The 24,361-nt window shown below is 42.1% G+C and overlaps 1 pseudogene; it reads right to left on the bottom strand.

Moving 5' to 3' along the window:
* Positions 1–765: 765 nt before the first annotated feature.
* On the bottom strand, positions 766–1,399 carry LOC109490088 (annotated as a pseudogene).
* Positions 1,400–24,361: the final 22,962 nt, after the last annotated feature.

Raw genomic sequence — 24,361 nt, forward strand, 5'->3', positions numbered from 1 at the left:
CAAAAGTATGAAATGTGCCTGAATTTAAGGTGTGGGCATTCATTTGCATAAAATTAAGACCGTTGTTTTCTTTTGAACCAGAAAAGTTGTGTAAGTGGGGCGCCTGGGTGGCACAGCGGTTAAGCGTCTGCCTTCCGCTCAGGGCGTGATCCCGGCATTATGGGATCGAGCCCCACATCAGGCTCTTCAGCTATAAGCCTGCTTCTTCCTCTCTCACTCCCCCTGCTTGTGTTCCCTCTCTCGCTGGCTGTCTCTATCTCTGTCGAATAAATAAATAAAATCTTAAAAAAAAAAAAGTTGTGTAAGTAACTGTGTGTGTCCAATGATTGGCTTTCTCCTCGGTGCCTCAACCGAAGGGAAAAAGAAGGGTGGTGGGCAGAAGTATCTTATATTTGGTTACTTATGTTATCTACCCATTATTCCTTACGGGGCAGTGATGGCATCGACTGATATTTGACTTAAAGCCTAAGAATAATATTCAGATAAAATATGCTAAGTCATCATAATTTGGGAGATTAAGATTCCACGCAAGTTATAGTTGATGTGTATACTAACAGGTCTACTGAGCCACTCTTCTTGATTTAGTTAGAGAAAATGAATCACAACGAAGTTCATAAATGTAATGTATCCACATTTTCAGTTTATCTCATGTCAGAGTCAGTTTTGTTTCATTAAAGAAATCTAATAAAATAATCTAGCCAAGGAGAAAGAGCCTAGCTTCAAGTTTACAATGAAAACGCAAGGGGGAAATGATTAAATTTCTGTTTAATGATTACATTTAGGACCTCTGATGAGTTCGTTGGTTTCCAGAGAGCACCACAATGCTGTTTGTGCCCAAAATTTCATGAGCTGTCCTTGAACATCAAAATGGTTAGCTGGTCCACTGTATATAGCTGGTTGTGGTATATACTGGTATATACTGGTTCTCCAACAAACAGCTTCTGTGCTTTTATGAAGCTCTATTCATCCAGGGTGAGGTGGTGATAAGTCCTCCAGGCAGGTGTTACATCCCCTTGTTCCACACGAATCTGAATCACTTTGTCCTCTTCATCCCTTACATCCGATTATCCACTTATACTGAATTGCAACATCCAAGTATAGACGCTCTTTATAAAGTATCTTAATCCTTGTCAAACAAGATAAAACTTCTGTTTCTTTGCACCAGTAGCTTCTCCAACGCATCTGTTATATCCTAATAACATCCTCTAATGCTCCTAGAGGAACATTTTCTTCATACTTTGGTAGTTTATCTCCGCACGCGGTTATTACGCCAATCCAGGAGTAGCTTCTCTCCTTTCAGTTCCTTCTACGTTTGGATCATCCTCATATTTGTCACATCCAGTTTCCACTAAAAGACACCGAGTCAACGTAGTTGCTCCAAGCTGACTGGGCACCTCATTCTCATTAATGAGTTTTCTCTAGTCTGAGAAATTGGCCACATTCACGACTCCATGATTCTGTGGAACAGGTGGCCTTCCTCCCCGAGAGAAATACCACATGTCCCAGGTGGCATGGCTCCAGCCTCTGTTGTAAGCCCCATCCTTTAACTGTTAAGCTGTTTTCTTTGTATTAAAAGTGGTTCTTGTAGACAGCGTAGAGTTGGCTCTTGCTTTTTTATCCAATCTGACAATCACTGTCTTTAATTGGATGTTTGTACCATTTACATTTCATGTGACTATTGATACAATTGGGTTTAAATCTATCCCCTTGTAGTTTGTTTTCTCTATGTTCCATAGGTTTTTCATTTCCCTTTTCTCCTCTTCTGTTCTCTTTTGGATTAACTGAGCATTTTTTATGATATCATTTTATTTACTTCATTAATATATTAGCTATCACTTTTTGTGGTTATTTTTAGTGGCTGTTGCTTTATGGTGTACATATTTTTAAGGTAATACAGTCTCTCTTCTAGCAATATTACACCACTTACATGTATTTCCATTTCTCCCCTCCCATTCTTTATGCTATTGTGGCCACACATCTTAGTTCTTCTCATATTATAAACCCCACAATACACTGCTATTAATTTTGCATTGAAAGTCAATTATCTTTGGGGCGTCTGGGTGGCTCAGTTGGTTAAGCATCCGATTCTTGATTTAGGCTCAGGTCATGATCTCAGGGTCCTGGGATCCAGCCCCACATTGGACTCCACACTCAGCAGGGAATCTGCTTGAGGATTCTCTCTCCCCCTTTCCTTCTGCCCCTCCCCCCACTGTCTCCCTCTCTCTCCCTCTCTATCAAGTAAGTAAATAAATCTTTAAAAAAAAAAGTATCTTTTTTTTAAGACTTTATTTATTTGAGAATGAGAGGAAGCATGAGAGAGACAGAGAGCACCAGCAGGGGGAGAGGCAGAGGGAGAGGGAGAAACAGGCTCCCACTGATCAGGGAGCCCAGCTCGGGGCTCAATACTCAGGGATGCCTAACCAACTGAGCCCTCAGGCACCCCAAAAATGAATTATCCTTCAAAGAGATTTTAAAAATAAGAAAACATGTTTTATATTTATCCACGTGGTTACCATTTCTGTATTCTTCATTCCTTTGGTTGATCTAGGCTTCCATCTGATAGCCTTTTCTTCTGCCCGAAGGACGTCCTTTAACATTTCTCATGGCGCAGGTGTGATAGCGTGAGTTCTCTCAGCTCTTGTATGTCTCCTTCATTTTTCAAAATTGTTGGGGTTGGGGGATCTGAAAAGCAGATTGACGGCTTGTTTTTTCCTTTTACTGTCATTCTTATCTTTGTTCTTTTGCACTTCATGTGTCTTTTATCTCTGGCTACTTTTAAGAATTCCCTTTATCACTATTTATAAGCCAACCGATCGTGATGTAGCTCAGTGGGACTTCCTTGATATTTCTTATGCTCGGGTTTTGTTGAGTCTCTTGTGTTTGCAAGTTATAGTTTTCACTGAATTGGGAGATTTTTTTTTTGTCTCATTTTTTAAAAATCATTTTTCTTCTCTCTCCTTCGAAGACTACAATTACCTAGTGGGATATTAGGCCATTTGGAGTCTTTCCACAGCTCAGTGACACTCTGTTCACTTTCCTTTCAATCTTCCTTTTCTGTGTATATAATTTTGAATAGTTTCTATCTATGTTGTCAAGTCCTTAATCTTTTCTTTTTTTAATTTTTTTAAACATTTTTTTAAAGATTTTATTTATTTATTTGGCAGAGATAGAGACAGCCAGCCAGAGAGGGAACACAAGCAGAGGGAGTGGGAGAGGAAGAAGCAGGCTCCCAGCAGAGCAGCCCGATGTGGGGCTCGATCCCATAACGCCGGGATCACGCCCTGAGCCGAAGGCAGACGTTTAACCGCTGTGCCACCCAGGAGCCCCAAGTCATTAATCTTTTCTTTTGCAATTCTCTAACATCCTGTTAATCCCACCCAGTATATTTGTCTTTTCAGATATTATAGTTTTCATCTCTAGAAGCTCAGTTTGAACCTTCTTTATGCTTTTACTTACCATATGAAATCTTTCCTCCAAGCTTCTTGAACATGTGGGACACAGTAATAACAACTGCTGTATTGTCTTTGTCTGCCAGTTCCATATCAGTTCTAGGGTGGTTTCAATAAACAGATTTTTCTCCTCTTCTTGGGTTGTATTTTCCTTCTTCTTCGTATGTTGGCAAGTTTTAATTAGATGCTAAACATTGTGAATTTAATCTTTTGGGGTGTTGGATATTTTTTATTTCTCTAAATATTCTTCAACTTTGCTTTGAAACTGAATTAAAGGACGTGGAGATAGTTTGAGCATCTTGGGTCTCACTTTTACACTCTCTTCTGTGGGGCCAGAAAGCATAATGTTAATTTTGCCCCACTACTGAGATAAAAAACCTTCTGAGTACTTACTCTCCCTGACATACCAGGAATTGTGAGGTTTTCCACTCTGGCTGATAGGAACAAGAACTACTCCTTGCCTTGTGTGAGGTCCAGAAATTCCATTTAATCCATTCATGTAGCTGTTTCCGGGACCTTGGGTTGTCCCTCAACTCTGTGCATTGGTCAGTAGTCAGCTGCATACTTAAGGGGGACCCTCTGCAGATCTCCATAGCGCATTCTCTCTCTTCCTTTCTCTCTATAGTTATTTCCTCTTTAGTACTCTGCTCCATGAACTCCAGCAGCATGGTGTTAAACTCCCAGCAATGTCTCCTCAACTCAGGGATACCACCTGGGTCCCCCCTCCTTGTGTTACAGACCAGAAACTCTGGGCTCAATCACAGGGCTCACATCATTCATTTCCTACGTCTCAGGGATCCCTGTCCTTTATTGTCTGATGTCCAGTGTCTTAAAAACTGTTGTTTCATATATTTTGTTTGGTTGTTTACTGTTTCAGGTGGGAGGGTAAATGCGTCCGTGGTACTCCATCTTGGCCAGTAGTGGAAGTCTTGATGTCCTTATTAATAGTTCCCTACATCCATCCTCAAAAGCGGCTTGGTTTGCACAATATGTGACATCATCACTCTGCTTACACATAATAGCCTAACAACAGTGCAAATTGGTGTAAATTTCCTATAAATGTGTTCTCTTTTTATAACACTTTCCCCAACTTCAGACAAAAGCCTTTCCTAAAGTAGAAACTTTCCATTGAAGTGAGATAAGCACAACCTTCTCAGGCCCTCCAAATTACAAATGCAAAATTGGTTGAAAGTATGACATTTTGAGGATTGTTTTTATCTCAAATGTCTAATTTGTCCCCAAGGCTCTACAGGGAAATGAAAGTTGCCCTTGCACTGTATCCTTATTCTGAAGGGCAAGCAATTCAGAATATGGAGACTGTGGAAGGGCAAAAATTTCAGAGTCTATGTCAAAGGAAAATTATTAATATCTTTCATTGCCCTGAGTATTAAAAGTATTTAGAGAGTTTTGGTTAACGTGGGTCAGTAGATGAAAAGAGACATGATCAACCAGACCACACAATTTTTTAGGCAATGTGATGGAACTCCTATTTCAACTTGACCTCTGGGAATAAGTGCAACTAGAGGTATTAAAAAACAAAACCCAAAAGAATACACCTTCCAACCAGCCTCAACTGGGGAGGAGAACGGCCTTGGGGGAAAACTAATCCCGCCATGACAAGGTAGAAATCCAAGGTTTAACTTAGTTTCCATGGAGCTTAAGAAGCAGCCAGGAAGAAGTGCGTACCTCAGTAAATGGCTTCATTTCTTGCTTCGGATGAGTTTCAAGTGCACAAGTTGAGTTGAGAAACATGTACTAAGCAGTCATGCACAATAATGTACAGAGACTGACATTTCTCTGGGCAAGAATGCCCTGCAGACTATCATGCATGTGAAAAATGTTTTTCTTCCTTCTTATGAACGGCAATGACTTCATAACATCCACAAATTAATATTTTCCCTTAGGAGTGTGTGTATTTGGTGAAAGGGGGAAGAGAGATTGAGGCAGAGAGAGAGAGAGAGAAGGAGAGAGAGATTGATTTTGACCCTTGCACACTCTGCTGGACTCTTACATAACACCAGATCAATTAGGTCGCTATGTTGTAAGTAATGGAAAACACAACTCTAATTGGCTTAAACAATAAAGACAACCTATTGTCTCACATAACTGAACAGTCCAGAGAAATTCCGGCTCAGCTTGATGCAGAAACCAATGCTCCTCGTTCCCTTTCTCTCTGTCTCCTTCTACCTCTCTGTCTGTCAGTCTGTCTGTCTGTCTCTCTCTCCCTCCTACCTCCCTCCCTCCTTCATTTTCAGTGTGTGTGCACCTGCTGCTGACAGCACCCTTAGGCAGGCTCAGCGCTCCTGTTCTGAGGTGGCTGCAGCACTCCAAGGCTATTTCCCTCCTCATACACACCCAGTCAGGAAGGGAGACCATGGGGGTCAAAGGGCACTTCGGAAATCCCCAGCAGAAGAAGCCAGCTTGGTCAGAAGCCCCAGCAAATGTCTCCTCTTGTCTTATTGTTTGTGATTGGCTTTACTGAGCTCTATCCTGAACCAATCACCAGAGCCAGGGGTACAGAATCCATGCGTGTTGGCTTTAGTTGACTCCTCGAACTGAGGAAGGGGAAATCCTACCCTGACTTCATGGCTGAGTACAGGGAAGGAGCGACGCCCTCAATAGAAAATCAAGGTAGTGTTGGTGGGAGAGGAGGACGGACAGATGGGGAGCACAACCGACAAATGTCTCTTTGCCCAGAAGACTTTGCAGGAGACTGAACACGAGCTACCAGGGCCCGCCCTGGGCTGTCGGATGCTTTTCTGGCCTGAAAAATTCAGCCTGGGGAAGTAGTCATTGGGGAAACAGGAAGTATTTACAGGATGAGAGCTCTGTGGGGACAGAATGAGGTTGTTGCAAAGCAGGGGGTGGCAGAAGATCCAGAAAACAAAGATGTGAACATGGAGGTGCCTCAGGAGAGGACGGAAGCCCTAGGGGAGGGAGGCAGGTCCAGAAATGCAACACTTCCACACTTCCCGGGAGCCTTTCACTGCTGGGACCTCTTCCTTGGAGTCTTAAGGAAATCACGTTTCATTTGACAATGTAAAACTCTCAAAATTCTATTGAATTTCCCCCAACCTTCTTAGAAAGGTTAATGCAGGACGAACGTGGGACTGGAACCCAGAACAGGAGTACGAGGAAGAGGTGTGCTCCTGGGCACTTACCCTGGGCGGGTAAGTCTTTGTGGTCTTTGTGCTTCGCCTGTCTGCACGCGGGACAACCCAACAAGGCAGGCTGTATTTGTAGCATCATCAACCCATTTTTCAAACAAGGACACGGAAGTACAAAGAGATGAATAGGTATGTCCATTCCTAGAATTGATGCCCTTCAGCACTGGGGTATCCTGCTGCCGAGGTGAGATGGCTCAGACCCCACCTGCACCCTCCCCTTCATTAAGGACTGGAGTCCATAAATTCTAGGCTGTGGCCAGCATGCGGGGCCTGGACCAGTGAAGATGACCTTGAGCCTGCACAACCCCTAGACAAAATACCTCCTCAAACTGTGGTCCCCAGCTGCCTCCCTTGCCCCGAGCTGGTACTGGCCCCCGGCATGGCAAAGGGAGGAGAAGCCCACGGGGGCCCGAGAGTTCGGTACCCACACTGCGGCCCGGGCTACCGCTGGGTTACATGGGAAAGAGCATCTGACACACCTTCCCTTTTTCCAAATGCACCAAAGGAAGGATTATTGAAAAGGGAAGAGAAAGCGGACACCGGGCCTATGCATACATAAGCTGAGGCTGCTTCCTATTGGTAATGTCAAAGCCGGCATTCCGCGGGAGGGGACAGGGGGCCTGAGACGTGAATCGGACTGTTATCCCAGGCAGGTCTTAAAATCTTTACTTCATGGATGGCTTAGCTCCCTGGAGTAGCCCCTCAAATGCTTTTTGGAATTGGATGGCATGCGTATTCTAAATATCTATTACACTCTGCAAGCACGACAGTCCTTCTGCCAATCACAACCGGGGCGAATTGCCAATAATTTGATTTACAAATTACAGCAAATTCTGCCCTAGACACAAGAGATTTCCAAATTTCAAATACAAAGAGGGACAGGAAGAGGCTGCAGAGAGGCACTGCATGCTGTTTATAAACCGTCCCTCGTCATTGTCTTTTCTGACATTCTCATGAGCTTCACAGCACTTCCCAATCGAATCCGGGACCCCACTGGACCTCACAAGAGGGGATTTGCACCATAGTCTGTACACACAAAGCAGCCGGAAGCTGATTGGAAGAATACATTCAGCCTTTAAGAGAACATGGTGGGAAGAAGAAACCCAATATCACAGCCAATGAGGGACATTTATCTTTTACAAAATGCCAAAGTCGCGTTCAGAGTGTGAATTTCCTGTTGCGCTTCAAGCACGTTACTCGCAGGGAACAGAAGCATCGAAATACAAACATGGCTTGTGAAGCTGGAAGAGCGACACTGGAGACGAGGAAGACATTGGCTCACGTATTTGAATCATGAGCCAGACAGCTTTTAAAGTCCTCCAAGCTGACCACAAACCTCCATGACACATTTAGCAGTATAAAAATCTCAAATGTCTTTTTACTTTGCTGTTGCTTAAAGTGGAGAAGACTTCAAAGGGAAGACCCCCCCGGTGGGTAGCAGCGGTCAAGGGAGAAAACTCTGGATTCAGAAACCTGGCTCCGTTTCTCACTGGCTGTGTGACCTTGGTTGAGCTCCTTACCTCCTTGAGCCTCAATGTCCTCATCTCTAAAACGGGAAGAAAAATAGCACCCGCCTTATGGGATGTTAATGGATTAAATAAGGTAATACCTGTAAAGTGCTTCGCATAGTGTCTGAATATCGTAAGTGCTCAATGAATGTTAGCTTTTAAAATTATAGTTGACCCTTGAACACCACCAATTTGAACTGTGCGAGATTTTCTTATACTTATACACAGTTTTTTAAAAATAAATTATGTATTTGCTCTTTTGATTTTCTCAATGCATTTTCTTTTCTCTAGCTTACTTCATGGGAAGAATACAATATGTATTCAATTCAACAATGTGCATACATACAAAATATGTGTCAATCAACTGTTTATGTTTTTGGTAAGGCTTCCGGTCAACAGGAGGCAAATAGTTAGGCTTTGGAGGAGTCAAAAGTTATAGGCAAATTTTCGACTGTGTGGGGGATTGGCACCCCACGTTGCTCAAATGTCATATTATTTTATTGTTGTTAAAAGTAAAAGTAAAAATTGTTTAATGTTCTTAGTTTTAAATTTGAGAAATCCAGTAAGTATTAAAGCTACATGACCAGCCTCATTGTTATGTGAGCCCCTTGGGGGCATTTGGTAACCATCCCTGAGGCACTTCTATCTCACATTGAAATAAAACCACCAGACCCTTTGTGGGTCTTAGAGTCTGCCTTTAGCTCCTTGCATGCTGTGTGCTCACCAGTGCACATAAATTATCTGAATTTTTCCTACCCCCGTTTATTAGTGATTTATTTATACGGGCTGCCTTGCTATGTCACACATTATGAAGAAGGTTTTTACAGATCATTGGCTAACTTTCTGGATATGTTCTAGTGGCAGGAGGCTGCTGCTAATTTTACCAATGTCCTCAATTTCTCAAATTATTTACTACAGCACTGACTAGAGCAAAATGCTGGAAATAACCTAAATGTTATGTTTAAATAAACTGCAGCACATACAATATCATGCAGCTAAGAAACCAATGAGGACATTCTAAGTACTTCCGATGCGCTATTACCAAGATGCAGTTTTAAGTGCAAAACACAAGATGCTACCAATGTGTGTATGTGGCCATTTGTGTGGGAATAAAGGTAAGGAAAATACACACGTACACACACACAATACATATATATAAACTGGGGTATCGGGGGGCAGTGTTTGAAGGGGACACTTTTCTCCTAAGACCCTTTTGACTTTTGAATGTTGTATCATGGGCCGGTATGACATATTTTAAAAACAAACAATATTAAAATAAATAAAAGCTAACACATTATTTTGGTATTTAAAAATTAAGTAGAAAAAAGATTAAATAGAAAGTTCCCAGAGAAGGGATTATATCACAGGTAATGACAAATGGGCTCAGACACATGATCCAGAATGTTATCACAAACCAACACACTGAGGTAAATGTCCTTAATTGAAATAGTTAGGTAAAGACTATTCATAACGAAAGCACAAATAAGGCCCTTAGAAGCAAGCTAGCCAGAGGAAGGAGCTGAGGAAAAGCTCACCTTCAGAGGCCTTCCTCTCCTTTCCTCTTAGTTTCCCAACTTCAGAGCAAAGGAACGGTCATCGAGTGACTGACAAAGATGGGGGCTCTCCAGGAGCGTTTGGTGGCTTCTCTGACTGGAAGGCTGGATCTGCAGGGGTTAGAAGTTATGTGGAGACAGTCCAGCCTCTCCAGGTTGAATAAAGCTTTCTCTTCTGTTGAACTGCCAGGAGACTTCAATGTGTGAATGGCTACTCTGAGCTTCCCAGGAGAGGGTATACATTCCCCAAACCCCTGACCACCAAAAGCAGTGCACCTTGTTGGACTCAAGCTCCTCAGAATGCTCCCTGGAGCCCTGGGTCCACTCAGAGTCCTGCTACCCAAGGCAGACACAGAGGAAGTGCGTGAGCTTAGGTACACAAACCAGCGCCTGGTACCAAAGATCCCCACTTCTTCCCTGCGGGCCTGAACTTTACCACCTGTAAAATGGGGAACAGAGAGAAATTCACAGCTACATCTCCCTTCCTCATTCTTTGAAAGACTGCGTATTTAATTTATATTCAAAATGTGACATTTTTCCCATTCTATCTTGTGTTACATTTGCATGTTTCCTTGTTCTACTCAACGCCAGTGGCCTATAAACAACTTGAGTACAGAGATTTTGCCTTTGTTTGCAAAGCACTCAAATGCGTAATGGATGAAATGCTCTAACTGTGCAACACAGGCAAGAAGCATAAAAGGACTCGGGGAGGAAGAAGACAGTGGAGTCTGGTGGTGTTGCTGGCAGCAGAAACAGGAAAATGCAGTGACCAGAGAGGAGAGATGGGGTGGGTGGGGACAGGTCCAGAGGAAGGCACACACACCTGAGTCGAATGACAGAAGCACTAAGCATAATATCTATAGTGACTACCATGCCAGTTTGGGGCATTCTGTTATTTTTTTTTAATAAAAATCTTGGATCTTAACCATTTCCACACTGGCATAGCCAGAGAATTAGAGGCAATTTTTTTTTTCAAATTCTGACAACAATCTTCTCTCAGTTAAAACCCTTCTAAAGTGCAGCCACTCTGGAAAACAGCACGGAGGTTCCTCAAAAAGTTAAAAATAGAGCTACCCTATGACCCAGCAATTGCTCTACTAGGTATTTACCCCAAAGATACAAATGTAGTGATCCGAAGGGGCACCTGCACCCCAGTGTTTATAACAGCAGTGTCCACAATAGCCAAACTATGGAAAGAGCCCGGACGTCCATTGACGGATGAATGGATAAGGAAGATGTGGTATATATATATACAATGGAATACTACTCAGCCATCAAAAAAATGAAATCTTGCCATTTGCAACAACATAGATGAAGCTAGAGGGTATTATGCTAAGTGAAATAAGTCAATCACAGAAAGACAATTATCATATGATTTCACTCCTATGTGGACTTTAAGAAACAAAACAGAGGATCATAGGGGAAGGGAGGGAAAAATAAAACAAGATGAAATCAGAGAGGGAGACAAACCATAAGAGACTCTTAAATCATAGGAAACAAACTGAGGGTTGCTGGAGGGGAGGGAGTGGGGGGATGGGGTGGCTGGGTGATGGAAATTAAGGAGGGCACGTGATGTAATGAGCACTGGGTGTTACATAAGACTGATGAATCACTGACCTCTACCTCTGAAGCTATTAATACACTACGTGTTAATTAACTGAATTTAAATTTAAAAAAATAATTGAGGGGCGCCTGGGTGGCACTGCGGTTAAGGGTCTGCCTTCGGCTCAGGGCGTGATCCCGGCGTTATGGGATCGAGCCCCACGTCAGGCTCCTCCGCTATGAGCCTGCTTCTTCCTCTCCCACTCCCCCTGCTTGTTCCCTCTCTCGCTGGCTGTCTCTGTCTCTGTCAAATAAACAAATAAAATCTTTAAAAAAAATAAAAAAATAATTGAAAAAAATAAAGTATTTTATTGTTGTTCTAATAATTAGTATAATTCTCATTTCTTGCATTTCTAGGGACAGTGAGAATATTTTCTTCAGTTTATTAGTCATCTCTATTTCTCCCAAAACGAGTTTGCACTCCAGCTTGACTTCATACCTCCTTAGCACTGTTTTCTGACAACGGGGCTGGAGGTGGGGGCGGAGACGCAGACTAGTCTTTGGTGGTCCTCAAAGTGTGTCCCCTCATTTGAATAGCAACTTTCTTTAATGGTCCTTAAAATTAAATGGCTTCTCCTGAGCTGTGACTGAAAAGATTCTCAACCTCTCTCACTTGAAGATGTCCTGGGGATTCCTATCAGCAAACACCAACCCACAGCAAAAAGATGACAGAGTGGGGTTTATCTCTGCTGCGACCCCACCTCCCCCATCAGGGCTCTAGCCACCATACCCCGATTTCCTACCCACTGTGATGGCCCTCTCAGCCCCCACCCGAGGAGCCCCACCTGGACATGTCTTCTTGACACATCCACTCATGAGCTTTTCTTTCTAGCAACAAAACTGTCCTGCCTGCCTCAGTTCCTTCTTCGTAAGTTAACTGTGGCTGTAGGTTAATGGGCTTGACCTGCTACAAGACCTCTTTACACCTGGACACAACAGCAATAGCTTAACCCAAAGGGATAATTTTAATGGTAATAATAACCACCATTTAATAAGTGGTTGGCATATGCTAAGTACTTTAAAGACATTATCTAAATTACATTAAGCCCTGGAGCTAGGTTATAATTACCTCAATTTTATACAGGAAGAAAATGAAGAGTAGAGAGCCAAGTTGTTTGTCCAAGGTCACACAGCTGGTGCTGCTGAGAGCCATCTGTGCTCGAAATTGTGCCACCTCAAGGTATTTTAGTCCCTGCAGGAGGTGAGACAGGGAGAGGGTGGGGTCTGCAGCATCCTACAACCCTGAAGAACAAAACACTCGGGATCAGAAAGGCCTGGATTCTAGTCTTTGTGTCTGTCTACATTTCTTTCAAGATCCTGGCCACATTACAACTCTTCTGGCTTTAGTTTCCTCGGCTGAAAATTAGGATAGTGAGACCATTTACTTTAAAAGACTGGAGATACGCCAGTGAGGGAAAAAAGGAAAAGCAATTTGTTAGCTCTCAAATTCTGCACAGATGAAAGGCATTTCTCTTTAGGGAGCAAAGCACTCCGGCTGCGTGTAGGACGAGCCCCGGTCAGCCCTTGAATTTACCAAGTTTCTGAGCTTAAGACGCTGAGTTTCAGAGGAAAAGCATCTGTGATCTGATTTCCAGTTGCCTATGTTTGTTTGCCATTTTACATTCATAAATATGACAGTTGACATTACATCTCTCCTAGTAGTGATAACTCAGTTTATGTGCTTTCCCCGAATTGCATTCATATTACAAATAACTCAAGGTAGCACATTAAAGCATTTCTTCTCTCTTTTACCTCCACTCATATGGACCACAAAACTGACACTTTTACCTTGAGATGAAGAAAAGAAGGAAAATAAGAATAAGTCTATAAGTGCAAATTTGTTGGGATTTTCATTACAAAGAGCCAAACTCTCCCAAAGAAAGCATTGGACTCTCACTCGAACGCTGGCCCCACGGTCTCCCTTTGGGAATAGCAACGTTAAGTGAGGCTCCTTCAGGACCAGCCTCTGAGAAGGACTTCAGGCAAATATTTTGGCCTCTCACTTACTTTAATATGACCCCTTGGCCACAGAGAACCGGACAAAAAGGCAAACAATAGGCTGGGCAGTGGCCTATGGTGCGGTAGGAAGGGTTTTGACATCCTGGGTCAATTCAATTTCCTCTCTTCAAAAGTTTGAATATGGCTCCCTAGTGAGACAGCTAGTAGTTGATACTGGAAGGAAAACTAAAGAATCACAGAGGAATAATGCAGACAAGGAGCATATGAAGAAGCAGCTGTCTTGGGTCCAGAGAGGTCTCTGAGTGGCCAGGTTGAGCAGAGTGCCCCCCACCCCTGTGCTAGACGTGTGCTGTGAATTAGGGGAAAAAGTGTGTGCTCCACCTCTGAGATTCTGAAATCATTTTTACTACAACTGACTGATACAGTTCCTTTTAGTCTCAAACTAGGAATGGCCTTAAAGTTTTCCCCTTTTTTTGTGATCTTACTCTTTCTCTATGTTCAATCTCAAGTATGATCATCCTTTCGTGTCATTTTAATACCGCTTTCATGGGGAAAGCTTCCCTAAGGAAGCCGTATGCCCAGATGCCTATATCTTCCCTCGACTTTCCAGCCAATCACCTTACACTCCATTCAATTCTAGTCAAAGGCTATGCACCTGGCTTCGTGCTGGTTGCTGAAGATGCTGAGCTTAAAAAGACAAACACGTAGTTAAATAGGTTACCTTAATTTAAATGCAATAACTTCATCCCCCCCCCGAAAAAACTCATCATACGTCCTACACAAATTGACGTGTTTACCTGAATACATGATGGCTACCATGGACAGTTCTTTCTCCCCATCCCTCCTTAGTCAGCATGGGAGGTGGTGTTGGCTCTCCTATCATTCTCCTTCCCTGAATCAAAATGGACACAAGTTCCTTTGTTTTTTCTGAGGAAATGCTACTCAGAGGGCCCCTCTACTCTTCGTCCCTCGGGCATAGCTTGAGTCCCTCTTCTTTGCCCCACAGCTAGCTGGCTTCTCTGCCTCTCTCGTCCACTTGCCCCAGGTAAGATACATCTAGATTTCTAAAACACCACTGCCTTATTATCACCCATTCAGGAACATTAAATGACTTTCCTGATGTTCTGAACCCCATTAAATCTAAATTCTTCATTGCAGTTTTCATCATTTACCCCAAATATATGTTTCTACTTCTCTAAATAACAATAGTAATTTAGCTAAATTTATTGAGCCCTTACTATGCAGCTGACACTATATTTAACTCTTTTGTTCATTCTTTCATTAAATCCCGACTAAAATTCCATCAAACAGAAAGATTATTAACCCCATTTACAGGCAAGGAAACTAAGACTTGAAGAGGTGAGGCAAGCTCAAGATCAAATAGTAAGTGGTTTTAAACTTGGGTCCTAAATCATGCTCCCTTCTGTGACATGACAGCAGGGATCACACTTCATATTTGCTTGTAAATCCACAGCTCTGAGCACAGTGCCAAGCAAACATCAATTGCATTCGTAATAGTTATTGATTGATTAAAATACTGTCTCTAAACTATTCTGGTAAAGGAATAAGGTATTCTTAAATGTCTGAGATCACCTCTACAGGGAATGCTGTTTCAGAGGAATAGATATTGATTTTTTTTTTCTTAAAAGGGGCAAGGTCCATGAGAGATGCAAAGGAGGGACAGGTCTGAGCCAGTAGCCTGGAAGTTAAAAAAAAAAAAAAAAACATAGTTATAAAGGAGCCAAAAAGTGAGTTTGTCCTCTCAATTTTTTTTCTGTTTTGTTTTACATTAAGAGATTTGACACATCAGATACTGCCTTGGAGATTCCATTAAGGGGAGCTGAGGAAGGCTGGATGAGGGGGAGTGTGGTGCCCAGAAAGTGAAATGTGGTCCAGTCAGTACATGTGAGCAAAGCTGAGGGACTCTTAAAACCTGAGCTGTGATTCTGAAGCTTATGTGCAGTCCAACCTTTACCCTAATCACACTGCTTAATTAAACAGCTTTCTAAAAATTCCAATGAAGAGCTTGCCATGTGGGGAACCAAAGGATTGCCTACCCAAAAGAAGAGATATTTCGAGTTCCACTGGGGAAAAAAAAAGGAGGGCAGCAAAGAAAGAAAGAGAGGAACCCTCCTGAAATACCTCCTGAACCATTCAAGTAAAGAATGAGATTGAGATGAGGTTGGTGCCTGGGAGGTGTTACTACGTGCAGTGACAGGAATTGCTCAGTGTTCGGGACATGATGGGATGATCAAGCATTGAACAGTTTCACCTGCTGATCTCTTGGGTCATCACTGGAAACCTCAACTACCCTGGTGCAAGTAGAACATGAAAATGCCAACTAATAGTGATTCCTGTTTGACAGACGCTGAATAGAATGCTAAGAGTGGTGAAAAGAGAAGTAGTTAAATCCAGAGACAGGAGCACAGAGCCCTGGTTCTGCCTGCAGCTTGCCCTGATGGCCTCATGCCTGGCACTCAAAGGCATCAATGTCTACATATGTAAAACGAGAAGGTTGGCAGCCTCCAACATCCCTTCCAAATCTAACAGTATATTATTTGATATATATGGCATACCATATATCACAGATCATACAGGACAGACCCATAGCTAACATCATATTCAATGTGGAAAGGCTGAAAGCTTTTCCTCTAAGATCAGAAACAAGACAAGGGTGTCCACTGTTGCCACTTTTATTCAACATAATACTGGAAGTCCTAGCCACAGCAATCACACAACAAAAAGAAATAAAAGGCATCCAGATTGGTAAGTAAGAAATAAAGCTGTCATTATTTGCAGATGACATGATACTGCATATAGAGACCCTACACTCTCCACCAAAAAACTATTATAACTAATATATGAATTCAGTTATGTTGCAGCATACAAAATTAATATACAGAAAACTGCTGTGTTTCTATACATTAATAATAAAGTAGCAGAAAGAGAAATTAGGAAAACAATCCCATGTAAAATTGCACCAAAAAGAATAAAACACCTAGGAATAAATTGAACCAAGGAGGTGAAACATCTGTACTCTGAAAACTATAAAACACTAATGGAAGATGGAGTTATCACTAATTGATCTGGGCATGGTTATTTTATGTGTTATGTGTTCGAAGAAACGACATCATATCTGCTGAATGGTAAAATATTCAAATAAGTAAATGTAATTTTTAATAAGCAGTTATTTTTCATTTTCTTTTTCTATATGATTCAGAGATGTAATATTTTTTCTAGGAAATACAATATGTTATCGGAAACACTAAAAAAAAACAAATTGAAAGTAACACAAACAAATGGAATGATATAGCATGTTCATGGATTGGAAGGTTTAATATTATTAAAATGTCCATACCACCCAAAACAACCTACAGATTCAATGAAATTTCTATCAAAATACCAAGAGAATTTTCCACAGAACTAGAATAAATAATCCTAAAATTTACATGAAACCATCAAAGACCCCAAATAGCCAAATCAATCTTGAAAAGGAAGAACAAAACTAGAGGTGTCATAATCCTAGATTCAAGAAATACAATAGTGATCAGAACCATATGGTACTAACACAAAAATAGATACACAGATCAATAGAACATGATAGAGACTCCAGAAATAAACTCATGCTCATATGGTCAATTAATTTATGACAAAGGAGGCAAGAATATAAAATGGGGAAAGACAGTCTCTTCAATAAATGCGTTGGGGAAACTGGACAGCTACACACAAAAGAATGAAAGTAGACCACTTTCTCACATCATACACACAAGTAAACCCGAAATGGATTAAAGACCTAAATGTGAGAAAAAGAAAACATAGGCAATATTGGAAATCAGCCCTAGTAACATTTTTCTGACTATTTCTCCTCAGGCGAGAAAAACAAAAGCAAAAATAACTGTTGGGAACTCCAACAAAATAAAAAGCTTTTGCACAGCAAAGGAAACCAACAAAACAAAAGGTGACCTATTGAATGGGAGAAGGTATTTGCAAATGAAGTATCCAAATAACGGTTAATATCCAAAATATATAAAGAACTTTTACAACTCAACACCAAAAAACAAATAATCCAATTTAAAAATGCATAGAGGACCTGAATAGACATTTTTCCAAAGAAGACATACAGATGGCCAACAGACACATGAAAAGATGCTCAACTTCACTAATCATCAGGGAAATGCAAATCAAAACTGCAATGAGATACCACCTTACACCATTCAGAATGACTAGTATCAAAAATACAAGTTTGGGCAAGAATGTGGAGAAAAGGGAACCCTTGTGCACTTTGGGTTGGAATGTAAATTGGTACAGCCACTGTGAAAAACAGTACGGAGTTTCCTCAAAAAATTAAAAGTAGAAATACCATAGGATCTAGTAATTCCACTACTGAGTATCTACCCAAAGAAAGTGAAAACACTAATTCAAAAAGATATATGCACCCCTAGGTTTATTGCAGCATTATTTACGATAGCAAACTAGAAGAAAACAAGAATGAAAGAAAACTAGAAAAATAGAATAGAAGCAAACTGGATGTCCATCGATGGATGAATGGATAAAGATGTGATAGATATAGATAGATACAGATATAAATATAGATACAGTGGAATATTACTCAGCCATAAAAAGAATGAGATCTTGCTTTTGTGACAACATGGATGGACCTGGAGGGTGTTGTGCTAAGTGAAATAAGTCAAAGAAAGAAAGACAAATACCATATGATTTCAGTTATATGTGGAATCTGAAAAAATAAAGCAGATGAGCAAAAAGCCAAAAAAATAGAATCATAAATACAGAGAGCAAACTGGTGGTTGCAAGAGGGGAGGTGGTTGCAGGGATGGCTGAAATAGGTGAAGGTGATTAAGAGGCACAATGTTCCAGTTATAAGACAAATAAGTCATGGGAATAGAGAGTACAGCATGGGTACTATAGTCAATAATATTGTAACAGCGTCATATGGTGACCGATGGCAACTATACTTACCGTAGTTTGCATAACTTACTGCGTAGAATTGTCAGATCGCTATGCTGTTCACCCGAAGCTAACGTAACATTGAGCATCAACTACACTTCCAATAAAAAAGTATATTATTTGAAGATGTTTTAAACCATGTTTTTAAAAAAAATCAAAGGATGTAGAATTAAGAATTAAAATAGGTATAGAACATTTTGGTTTCTCCTTTTCATTTTCTAAATCACTTAATGCCATTTGAGGAAGAATCTTAAAACCTTTCATCAACGATGGGAAAGGCTACTAAAGGAAAATATTTTCTCTGGGAAATACATTGGAAAGGAGAGATGAGTGAAGGGGAAAAGGAAGGTATAGGTGGAAAATGACTTGAGAGACAAATCAATGAATTATAATGTGAGGGCCTCATTTTGATCATGACGAACTATAATAAATATTGAGAAAACTGAGGTAATATGAATACTGACTGCATATTGGATGATTTGGGACATTTTTATTACCCTCTTACTGATTGTGATTTTTAACAAGAGTGCATTACTTTCAAAGATACTGAAATAGCTACTGATCATGTGATGTGATGTCTGGAATTTGCTTCAGAATAATCCATTGAGGAGAGGGGAACATAGCGGGGGGGGGGGGGGGGGGGTGCGGTATAGATGAAACAAGATGGGCCGTGAGTTGACAATTGTTAAAGCTGGTATGCGGCTGTCAGGGGAAAGGGGTATTATTTTAGTATTTGGCTAAAATTTTCCCTGATAAAAAGCTTACATAAAATATTGCCACTTTTACTAAACTATGAGACATTATTATTAGCAACTTGATCTGATTTGATGAGACACGGTGGGATAGGAGAGAGGGTTTGGAGGTAGCAGCGACAGGGCTTGCTGATGGGCCAGAAATGCGGGCTGGGGAGAGAGAGGTGTCAAGGATGACTCTCAGGCTTCTGACCTTCAGAGCTCCTGGGTCCTGGTACCACTTACTGATACAGAGAACACTAGAAGAGAGGAGAACACCAGCAGAGGTTTGCATGGGAAGATCCTGACTTGGGTATTAAATGTGCTGAACTTTAAATGCCTTTGAGGTATCAAGGAGGTTCAAAAAATGTCTGCTTAATGAATGAATGAACTAGCCAGCCAATGCTGTAGGGACGTGAAATTCAATAGCAGTGTTTCTTAAACTTTTTTGGGTTATGGATTCTCTTGTGACTATATGGAAAGCTGTAAGCCTTTATTCTCACATAAGCACAAAATCTCACATCACTTTGGAGACATGCACGGAACCTCTAAGGATACTTAGACCCCAAGTGAAGAACTTCTATTGTCTTTCATTATAGCAATTACATCTCCTCTGTCTGGAACTTAATAACTCTGTCTACAAAATACAAATGGCAGGTTGGATTCATTTGTAATGGTTTGAGCACCTAAGAGCATGTGGGCCTCTGCTTAGCAGTTCAGACCTAGCCTGCTGTCGTGGGTCATTCTCCAGTACCTGGCCTGCTGTCTGTGCTCTCTGGCTCCCTTCTAGTAGCAGGGCTTCTGAGCTGACCTTCACTAAACTCCCAGCCATATGCCTCTCCCTTTCAATTCTAAAGACCACATGCTTGCTCCACTTAAGACGAGAGATCAGACAGCTTGGGTTTGTCCATGACTTCCCTGTAAGCCCTCTCGTGTGGGTGGGCTCTAGAGATTGGGGTCTCTGCCTGCACATCAGTAGTAGTGATAAATAATAATAACAATAATAATAATAATACATATTTATTAAGTGCTTACTATGTACCAGCTACATGCTATTTTGTATTCATTATCTCAACACATTAATCCTCATAACACCCCTACGAGACAGATGCTATTATTATCCCAGTTTTATAGATGAGGAACCCAAAGTTTCACGAGGTTAGGTAATTGTTCAATGCCACACGGCAAATAAGTGGTAGAGATCGAATCTGAGGAGGCCGTCTGACCACGTAGTTTACTGCTCTACTGCCATTGTTTCTCCTGGCCCAGAGAAACAGAAACCTTTCTAGGTATACAAGCAAAAAGAGATTTACTGCTCTTTTGTGTACTGTGATGTGCTTACAAACCTGTTAGAATTATGTGCTTACAACTATGTGCTTTCAAATTATATGAACTAGGTGCTCACAAAAAGAAGAGCAAAAGCCAGGGGGGTGCCAATAAGTGGTTTTGATCACATGGCCACAAGCTACGACCCAGAGCCTAGGACACTATTATTGCCCACGAGAGATCCGAAAGCTTCCAAAGCCGCTGCTGAAATCAGCGTGGCCCCGTAGCCCCAAAGTCACTGAATGGCAGAGGGAGGCGGAGTGTGGCTAGACGCTGGCAATCTCGTCCCCTGAAGCCCCTATGTACTGGAGGATGAATGGCTTCTGCCTGTCTGCTTCCCAAATACCACCTCGTTTGCTGAATCTCAATCGTACCCAGAACCCGGATGGGAAGGGAGTCTGAGAAAAGCAGTTCCTCCCAGGAGGAAGCGTAAAAGGAGTGCGAATAGTTGCCAGAGGGCAAGTGCACCAAACAGAAAATACCCAGTGCTTCTAGAGGTAGTGCCTCTGGCCAGCTTCCAGCGTCAGCCGCGGCCACGACCCCAATGATCTCCCACTTGAAAGTGTGAAAAAGCGATGGAACCTGCAAGTTACAAAATTGCCGAAAACTTCTGTGATCTTTCTGGGAAAAATCCTTTCTAAAAGCAGCCATGTTCCAGGGGGCGCCTGGGTGGCTCAGTCAGTTAAGCGCTCAACTCTCGATTTCGGCTCAGGTCGTGATCTCAGGGTCCTGAGATCAAACCCCACCTGGGACTCCGTGCTCAGTGGGGAGTCTGCTTAGGACTCTCTCTCTCCCTCTCTCTTTACCCCTCCCCCCTTCCAATAAATAAATAAATAAAGTCTTACATAAAATAAAATAAAAAATAAAAGCAGCCTGTCCCTTCAACGGTCTTCTGAAAAAGCTACAACTTCTTCCCTGGCTAATGGCGTTTCCCGAGGCGAAGCGGAATAAGGACAAGGGAGCGCCCCTCCCGTCTGCCAGTGCTGACGAGTGTGCACGGGTGCCACCCGCTTAATGTGAATGAGGACATGTTGTTAGCTAGAAACCCCAGACAAATGCTACAACCAAGGTTCAGTGGAATTTTCCCCATCACCTTCTGTGACAGGAAGCAAGACTCAGCTCTCCCAGCTCTTGCCACGATCACCCCACCGTGCTTGAGTGGTCTTCACCCGGACTTCTCCGTCTCCCCCGCCCACTGTCCCTGGTAAGACTCATCTGCTTCATGAGCTCCGACGGCGCCTTCTTGGGGAAGTCTTTTCCTGCAAGGCCTGGGAGAGGCACCGGGTCTCTCTGTTGAGCCGCGCTGTACTGGGTGCGCAATGCTATTTCAACACTGGACTGTTGAAAAAAAAAAACCTGATCTCCTTCCTTATAAGCCCAGCTCTCAACAGTAGGTGACGAAATCCTGTAGAGCTGACCCTGAACTGACGGTCAGCCCGTGGGCTGACTTCTGATCCACCGATGCTCATTGCCCTTTAGCTGCTTCCTCTATGAAATGCTGGTGACGATGCTTCCTTCAGGTTTTAAGATGACTCTGTGAGCTATGGTGGGGTCAAGCCTGACCCAGCAGCATGTACAGAATTCCACACAAAGCAGCTTTCTGGGGAGAGAAAACATCTTGTAAAGATACAGGCACTTCTCACAGAACTCAAGAAAAGTACAGATAGGTTTCAGATGCAGGAATCAAGAACCAGAAAACCCTCAGGCCCTGGGCAGCCTCTCCCATCCCCCCTGTGTCTGTGACATGCCTGCAAGCACGGGCACACAGAGAACATGGCCGCCTCTGTACCTCAGTCTCCTCATCTGCAGAATGGGGAGAACATTGGGAACCTATCTCATGGGGTTGTTCTATTAAATGAACAAATTGAGAGAGAGCTCTTCCAGTGCCTGGAAAGTAAAGAAGTGCAAAAAAAGGAAGAAGAAAAGGAGGAGGAGGAAGGGGAGGAGGAAGAAACGATGTCAAAGGGACACAGAAGCCAAACCAAAAAGCCCCCAAAGGCCAAAGCTGGAACAATCTGAGCAGCAAAAGAAATAACACGGAAGTAGATTATAATCCAAAGCATAAAAGTATTGGCTAGCCCGCATTAATATAATTAAATGATGGAATAAATACTCATTTTTAAGGAAAAAGGACAATTCTTCCTTAGAAAATTTCAAATACTCTATGTAGATACTGCTCACTCCAGGAGGTAGAGCTTAATTCCCCTCTCCATGAGTATAGACCGGGTTTAATGACTCACTTCCAAAGAATAGAGAATGGAAAGGGTAAATCATCACTTTACAGTGGAGCAACCTGACAGACAGTACCTTAACCAAACGATCGAGGTTAACATCACCTGCGATAAGTCATGTAGATATCATAACACTCCGATATGAAATGATGAGGAGGGCACCTGACCCCTCTGGACTTCTTCCCAGATATGACTAACCTCAGTTTCTCCATAAGAAAAATAACAGGAAAACTTAAGTTGGGATTATTCTACAAAATATCCGGTCAGTACTCCTTAAAACTGTCAAGGTCATGGCAAACAAGGGACATCTGGGAAGTTGTCAGAAACCCAGAGACTAAGGAGACATGATGACTAAATTCAACGAGGTATCCTGGATTGGATCCAAAAAGGGCGGGGGGGCGGTAGGTGTTAATAGATAATTTAGTGTAAAAACTGGTAAAAATCCAAATAAATTCTGAAATTTAGTTAATAGTAACGTATCAGTATTAATTTCTTAGTTTTGATGATTATACTGTAGTTATTTAAGATGCTAATATAGGGAAACTGGGTGAAACGTACACAGGAGGAGCTCTGCATTATCCTTGTAACTTTTCTATAAGTACACCGCACCTTAGCACTTATACAATTCAATTCATGAAACCAGTAGAGAACTGACTAGTATCTCTGAGTCCCAATTACAAATTCCCGAGGGAGAAAATCCAGCTGATCCAGCTTGGGTCAGGCACCCTCTTACGATCTACAGCCTGTGGCTGAGGGAAGCAATCATGGACTACGCATATGGCCACAGGAACCTATTATTCTGAAAAAATAAGAGGAAGGTCTCAGAACAGGAGTTTAAGGATGGGGCAGCCACCCAACAAGCTGTCTTAGTAGTACTACTCAAAATGTGGTCCATGGGTCAACCCCATCAACATCACCTGGGAGTGGGAAATGCAAATTCTTGGCCTCATCCCAGACCTTTGGAGTCAGAATCTAGGAGAGGTGAGGTAAGGAGCCCATGAATCTGTTTTAACACAAACTTTCTGGGTGATTCTTATGCATACTATATTTTGCATCCATGACAAAGAAAAAAAAAATCCCCTAAAAATCCCGGAGAATAAGACTACCCTACATAAAGAATTAGATGGCTCAACAACAAAAAGATAAACAATCCAATTTTTTAAATGGGCAAAGGGCTTGAATAGCCATTTCTCCAAAGAAGATATACAAAAAGCAAACAAAAAAGTGAAAAGATCGATGTCATTAGTCATTAAGGAGATGCAAATCAAAACCACCGTAAGATACTTCTTCAGACCCACTATGATGGCTCGTAGCAAAAAGTTAGATAATCACAGGTGTTGACAAGGATGTGGAGAAACTGGAACCCTAGTACATTACTGATGGGAATGGTCAATGTGACAAGTAGTCTGGCAGTTCCTCAAAAAGTTAAACAAAGAATTACTATATGACCCCACAATTCAACTGCTAGGTATATACCTTCAAAATTGAAAACAGGTGCTCAGACAAGTTTGTGTGCATACATGTGTATAGCAGCCCTGCTCACAATAGCCAAAAGGTAGAAAAAGCCTAGGGCACCTGGGTGGCTCAGTTGGTTGAGCGTCCAACTCTTGATCTCAGCTCAGGTCTTGATCTCAGGGTCATGAGTTCAGGCCCCATGACGGGCTCCATGCTGGGGTGTGGAGCCTACTTAAAAAAAAAAAAAAAAGGTAGAAATAGCCCAAACGCCCATCAACTGATGAATGGCTAAGCAAATTGTGGTAAATATGTGCACTGGAATATTATTCGGCCATAAAAAGGAATGAGATACTGCTACAGGCTTCAATGTAGATGACGCTTAAAAACATCATGCTGGGGTGCCTGGGTGGCTCAG

The sequence above is a fragment of the Ailuropoda melanoleuca genome, chromosome 16 (assembly GCF_002007445.2).
Source record: "Ailuropoda melanoleuca isolate Jingjing chromosome 16, ASM200744v2, whole genome shotgun sequence".
Taxonomy (NCBI): domain Eukaryota; kingdom Metazoa; phylum Chordata; class Mammalia; order Carnivora; family Ursidae; genus Ailuropoda; species Ailuropoda melanoleuca.